Source organism: Cucumis melo, unplaced genomic scaffold (genome assembly GCF_025177605.1).
Source record: "Cucumis melo cultivar AY unplaced genomic scaffold, USDA_Cmelo_AY_1.0 utg000612l, whole genome shotgun sequence".
Taxonomy (NCBI): domain Eukaryota; kingdom Viridiplantae; phylum Streptophyta; class Magnoliopsida; order Cucurbitales; family Cucurbitaceae; genus Cucumis; species Cucumis melo.
In genome coordinates, this window is record NW_026124102.1 from 17,931 (window position 1) to 25,000 (window position 7,070).

Here is a 7,070-nt window from a genome sequence, read left to right on the forward strand (position 1 = left end):
GTTTCCCTTACTTGATCGAACAACCCAAACTTCAGTTATTTCAACTACATCAAATGATCTTTCAAATTGGTCAAGACTCTCCAGTTTATGGCCGCTTCTCTATGGTACCAGTTGTTGCTTCATTGAATTCGCTTCATTAATAGGTTCACGATTCGACTTTGATCGTTATGGACTGGTACCAAGATCTAGTCCTAGACAGGCAGACTTAATTTTAACAGCGGGTACGGTAACAATGAAAATGGCTCCTTCTTTAGTAAGATTATATGAGCAAATGCCTGAACCAAAATATGTTATTGCTATGGGAGCATGTACAATTACAGGAGGGATGTTCAGTACCGATTCTTATAGTACTGTTCGGGGAGTCGATAAGTTAATTCCTGTCGATGTGTATTTGCCGGGTTGTCCGCCTAAACCCGAGGCTGTTATAGATGCTATAACAAAACTTCGTAAGAAAATATCTCGAGAAATCTATGAAGATCGAATTAAGTCTCAAGAGGAAAATCGGTGTTTTACTACCAATCACAAATTTCATGTTGGCCCAAGTACTAATACTGGAAATTACGATCAAGGATTACTCTATCAACCATCATCTACTTCAGAGATCATCCCTCCTGAAACTTTTTTCAAATACAAAAGTGCAGTCTCTTCCTACGAATTAGTAAATTAGGCCGTATACTTTTTTTGTACAGAATAACAAAGCAAAGAACGAGTGAATCTTCATCAATTTTTCATTGTAAATGGGAAATACTTATACAAATAAAAATAAAAAAATGGGGGGGGGAGAAGATGCAGGGTAATTTGTCTTCTTGGCTAGTCAAACATGGACTGGTTCATAGATCTTTGGGTTTCGATTACCAAGGAATAGAGACTTTACAAATAAAGCCCGAGGAATGGCATTCCATTGCAGTCATTTTATATGTATATGGTTACAATTATCTACGTTCCCAATGTGCTTATGATGTAGCACCAGGCGGACTGTTAGCTAGTGTGTATCATCTTACGAGAATCGAGTATGGTATAGATCAACCGGAAGAGGTATGCATAAAAGTATTTGCCGCAAGGATAAATCCTAAAATTCCGTCTGTTTTCTGGGTTTGGAAAAGTGCGGATTTTCCAGAAAGGGAATCTTATGATATGTTGGGAATTTCTTATGATAATCATCCACGTCTAAAGCGTATCTTAATGCCTGAAAGTTGGGTAGGATGGCCCTTACGTAAGGATTATATTGCCCCCAATTTTTATGAAATACAAGATGCTCATTAAATAATACGAAACTAATCTTCACTTCGACAACTCAAGATATTCAAATACATTTTTACGTTCTCTTATAGATATAGCATAGTAATTGAAGTCTCATTCATCTTATTATTATTGATTAAAAAAAATACAATTAGAGATTTGGTGAGATTATCCAATTTGTAAGATACTTATTTTGGATGAGCCACAAGCTAATAGGATGAACTAAATGAGTTCTGCATTATGAACTATGTATCACGCATATGACTTATAGATGTGCTTTAAAAAGTCACATAGGGTGAAATGAAGAAATATAATATGAAAAGAGAATCGGATTCTATTTGTACTGTATCTGAGATGAATCTTGGCCATTCCCGCCTTTCAACTCCCCTAGACTAGACTTTTGGGTCTTATAAGGAACTAATTGAAACTTTCAAATATGTATAAAATAGGAATTGAACGCCAGGAGACAGAGTATGAACAAATAAAAAAGAAGAGGAAACAAAAGAAAATTCTTTTCTTTTACATATCTATATACATCCTTTACATATTTCTATAAATATCCTCTTTATCTTTACTTGTCTATTTTCGACATCTATAAATAGAGTAAAAAATATATATAGTTTAGTTAAAGGGTAGATTTCCAGACATCATCATGTATCAGTATTTTTCATGATCTATATTATTAATGAATCCGTAGAATAGATACTCATACAAATTCATGATGTGCCAAGAACCAGATTTGAACTGGTGACACGAGGATTTTCAGTCCTCTGCTCTACCAACTGAGCTATCCCGGCCATTTCCGACACATTATCCTTATTTTAATAGATGACTTTGGTCTATGTCAATTGTAAATAAGAAAAAAGGTATTCCAAAGTCTTCTTTTTGAAGATATACGAAATTTCAGGGCTTGGATAAGCCTTTCGAAGTTTCAGTACAGTAGACAGTTAATCATTCAAATTTCACAGATTACTTGCGCAAGGATGTTCGTTTGTACGTCTATCATATAGAATATATACCACAAGCCTTGTGATAAGAAATCAAATTTCCGCTCAAATACGCTTGTGAAAGAGTCGAATGAATGAGAAACATAACAAAGTCTGAATTGCTAATGAACGGATAAATAATTAAAGAGGCCAACGGGCCTTTTTAGGGTTTTGGGGATAGAGGGACTTGAACCCTCACGATTTTAAAAGTCGACGGATTTTCCTCTTACTATAAATTTCATTTTTGTCGTTATTGACATGTAGAATGGGACTCTATCTTTATTCTATTCGATCTGATTAATCAATTCTTCAAAAGATCTATCAGACTATGATGGAGTAAATGATTTGATCAATGAATATTCGATTATTTTTTCAACTTGTAGATCTTGGAATCGATTCATAACAATTCGTTCATTTTTATATATAATTTTATATATATATATAAATATAAATATAAAAAATTATAGAAATATAAAAAATAGAGATTCGAGTTGTCATTAATCAATATAGTATTTCAGTACGTAATACGTTTATCTTTCATCGTTTCTGGAGTTTCGATGGAAGGATTCATTCCTTTACTAACGCAACGTCGTCAACTCCATTTGTTAGAACAGCTTCCATTGAGTCTCTGCACCTACCCTTTTTTTTCGGAAAAAAGGATTTGGCTCAGGATTGCCCATTTTTAATTCCAGGGTTTCTCTGAATTTGAAAGTTATCACTTAGTAGGTTTCCATACCAAGGCTCAATCTAATTAAGTCCGTAGCGTCTACCGATTTCGCCATATCCCCCTCTTTTAAGATTAGTATCGCATTATGATGTCCTTCCCCGTTTTCTTTCATTTGTATTATACTGGAACCACTCAAGTCATTAGAATACCGATTCCTCTATTGAAAAGTGTTTCCTCCTATTGGATTTCTTGTCTATCTTCTTTCATCTCTCTCTTCTCTATCGGAGACCCATATTTGTTCCGATCCAAAATGATTCTATCATTTCTGTATCTGCAATTCAATATATATCAATATAGATAGATATATGAACATATATATTTGCCCCTCTTTCTATTATTTTTTTAGTAAAAAATTTAATACTTAAACGGTCGATTCCCTTGTTCGTCTTATCTTCCACCTTTCAGAATGAAAACATAGAAACGCTTCATTATCATCTCAATTGCATTAAATGCAATTAAGATTAACACATTAATTATTGATACACATCCATTTGATAAATAGATCAAAATTTTCTATCGCTATATTCTATTAATCGTTATATTAATTATTATGTTCTATAATAGAACAATTCCAATATTGAATATTTATTTGAAATGAAATTAGATTCTATATTCATATTAATTAGGAATAGCTAAGATCCCAGTAATTTAGTAAATTACTATGCATGTAACATTTCTGTTATGTGAGCCCGCTTAGCTCAGAGGTTAGAGCATCGCATTTGTAATGCGATGGTCATCGGTTCGATTCCGATAGCCGGCTTTTCTCTATTGATTTTATTTTTGACATAATTGATAAATCAAATAAATAAAGAAACGACTTCTTACCCTTTTTCAAAGGTCACCGATCTATGATGTCGTAGGAACTTACTTACCTTTATGACTAAAGGAGGGGTTCTATTTCTGTAGAACAAATCAAGAAAGGAACTCTTACTTTTTTATATCATTTACATATACAATAGGATCCGGATATTGATCCAAGTTATCTAATTATTCTTTGTTTTGTAGTACAATACTTTACTGGATTTCACTTCATTTATAATATTTATCATTTAGTTTTCATTTAAGTTTATGAAATTTAAATAAAATAAAATGTTTATGAAATTTAAATAAAATAAAATAAGGAGTCTTTATGTCGCGTTACAGAGGGCCTCGTTTCAAAAAAATACGCCGTCTGGGGGCTTTACCGGGACTAACTAGTAAAAGGCCCAAAACCGGAAACGATCTTAAAAACCAATCGCGTTCCGGTAAAAAATCTCAATATCGTATTCGTTTAGAAGAAAAACAAAAATTGCGTTTTCATTATGGTCTTACAGAACGACAATTACTTAAATACGTTCGTATCGCCGGAAAAGCCAAAGGATCAACGGGTCAAGTTTTACTACAATTACTTGAAATGCGTTTGGATAACATCCTTTTTCGATTGGGTATGGCTTCGACTATTCCTCAAGCCCGACAATTAGTTAATCATAGACATATTTTAGTTAATGGTTCTATAGTGGATATACCAAGTTATCGGTGCAAACCCCGAGATATTATTACAGCAAAAGATGAAAAAAAATCGAGAACACTGATTCAAAATTATCTTGATTCATCCCCCCCTCAGGAATTGCCAAAACATTTGACTCTTCAGCCATTGCAATATAAAGGATTAGTCAATCAAATAATAGATAGTAAATGGGTCAGTTTAAAAATAAATGAATTGCTCGTTGTAGAATATTATTCTCGTCAGACTTAAACCTAACTAAAAAACAAGGGTTCGGACAATTTCGTCCTCCCCTTCGCCGAAGTCTAAGTAAAGAGACCGAAGGAAAGTAAGGTTTTGATCCGGAAATTTTTCTATCATTCATCTATCATTGATCGGTAGGGGGATTTTCATCTCTTGTGCATTCTTTCCAGTCTTTTCGTTTCCGTACCACAAAAATTCGAAATAAAGAATCCATAAAGGTCTAACCGTTGGAATAATAGTATCGATTGTTATTTGATTTGATACATTGTGGTCAGTAACATTGTTGAATTAGTACGGAAAGAGAGGGATTCGAACCCTCGGTAAACAAAAGCCTACATAGCAGTTCCAATGCTACGCCTTCAACCACTCGGCCATCTCTCCTACAGAATGATTATGGCCCAGAAACCGAGTTAATAGTGAGTCATTAATATTCAATTTTTTTTTTGATAGGCACGTCCAACCAATTCTAACTATACAAATAATTTTTTTTTAACTATGTTTAATGGATACTTTTAGCTCATGATTCTATTTAGTTTTTTAAACTATGATTCCTTTTTTCTAAAAATTCGACTTTTACAGTTTTCGATTTTTCACCAACAACTGTTTATCCCATACATATATCTAGTCACAAGTTATGAATCATAGAATGATTATTCGATTCTTTTTGCTCTTTTTTGTATCATAATTCAATCAAAAAACTTCTAGAATTACCCCAGTCAGATAAATAAAATTCTTTTTTTCTTCAACTTCGCTGAAATCAGAATAGTTCTCTTCATTCTGATCCTACTACATTTGGATGAAATTTAACCGGATTGAAATATTTCTTCTCTTTTATTGATTCCTGTGAAATCAAAAAGAAACAATTTTAATATCGAGTGGGATTTTTTAATGAATCCGTTTTTATGTTATTTCGTACTATGCAATTCCTTTGTTTGTGGGATCATTTTCTCACGAGAGGTAATTAAAAGAAATTATAGAATGGGGTTGTTACCGATGCCTAGATCTGGTGGGATAAATGGAAATTTTATCGATAAGACCTTTTCAATTGTAGCCAATATCTTATTACGAATAATTCCGACAACTTCCGGGGAAAAAGAGGCATTCACCTATTACAGAGATGGTGCGATTTGATTTTTTTTTTTTTCAATTTTCTTTACCGCTCTCCGTCTTAGTAGAAAGACACAGTATTCGGGATAGAAAGAAAACAATAATTGAAATAAATCTACGCTTCTTGGAGGTGCAATTTGAAAATCAAAAAATTCCTTCTGTCGTGTATCCCCGATTAATGTAACCTTAGATGCTAGAATTGTCGATTCTAGTATTAAGCGAAAGGTGTAACCTATGGATTAAGTCAACCCTACTCCACTAGTAAAAATATTCACTAGTAAAAATAGGTAGCAGAGGGGAAGAAGCACTACACCTAGGAATCAACAACACGAAAACTTTGTTATAAATTATACCTTTTCCTTATCGGGATCGGAACTTAGAAAAATGGTTGGGACAACAAACATCCATCTCGTTTGTATTTTGGATACCTGTATAACCATCGAAGACTGTTGAAGTGACTAATTCCTGGAAATTTAGAGGCGTTGAGGACAAAGAAATTGTTAGAGTTACCATTTTTATTTTTATCTAGTAAACCATGCTTGATGTTAAGAAAAGATCTTTTACAGGAAGGTTGGCTAGAGATTTTTTGTAAAAACGCTAGTCCCATGAGTTCATAATGAGAGTATTTCAATGTTTTTTGATTTCATGTATTATTCTCATCTCATTATGCGCATCAGATAAAGGGGGAGCCGTATGAGATGAAAATCTCACGTACGGTTCTGGAACGGAGATTCTTTCAATGGAATAACGAACGACCGTAACGGATGTCGGCTCAATCCGAAGGAAATTATGCGGAAGCTCTACAGAATTATTATGAAGCTATGCGACTAGAAATCGATCCCTATGATCGAAGTTATATACTCTATAACATAGGTCTTATCCACACAAGGAACGGAGAACATACAAAAGCTTTGGAATATTATTTTCGGGCACTAGAACGAAACCCGTTCTTACCACAAGCTTTTAATAATATGGCTGTGATCTGTCATTACGTGCGACTATCTCCACTATAGAAAGAAAAAAAAGAGAAAATTCGCTAATAAATACTAAAAAAAATAGGCTTTCTACATATGTATTGTCCAAACTAACGATTTGTATCAGCTGTAGCAAAGAAAGAAACTTCATAGAAGCAGAAATATGAAGAAATAGGTATGCCTAGATACTTTATTCTATGGATAAAGGATCTAATTGATAGAAGAAGCACCGTAAAGATCAATTAGTCAGGTTTTTGGCCGATACAATAAAAACTGCTTACTTATATCATGATATAAGATCAAAATGAAGG

The 7,070-nt window shown here is 33.5% G+C and overlaps 2 non-coding genes across 2 annotated transcripts; one reads left to right on the plus strand and one right to left on the minus strand.

Moving 5' to 3' along the window:
- The first annotated feature begins 3,639 nt into the window (after positions 1 to 3,639).
- TRNAT-UGU (transfer RNA threonine (anticodon UGU)) lies at positions 3,640 to 3,712 on the plus strand. The gene has a single exon. It is a non-coding gene; the product is annotated as a tRNA-Thr (tRNA).
- A 1,260-nt stretch (positions 3,713 to 4,972) lies between these two features.
- Positions 4,973 to 5,059, minus strand: TRNAS-GGA (transfer RNA serine (anticodon GGA)). The gene has a single exon. It is a non-coding gene; the product is annotated as a tRNA-Ser (tRNA).
- Between the last annotated feature and the right edge of the window lie 2,011 nt (positions 5,060 to 7,070).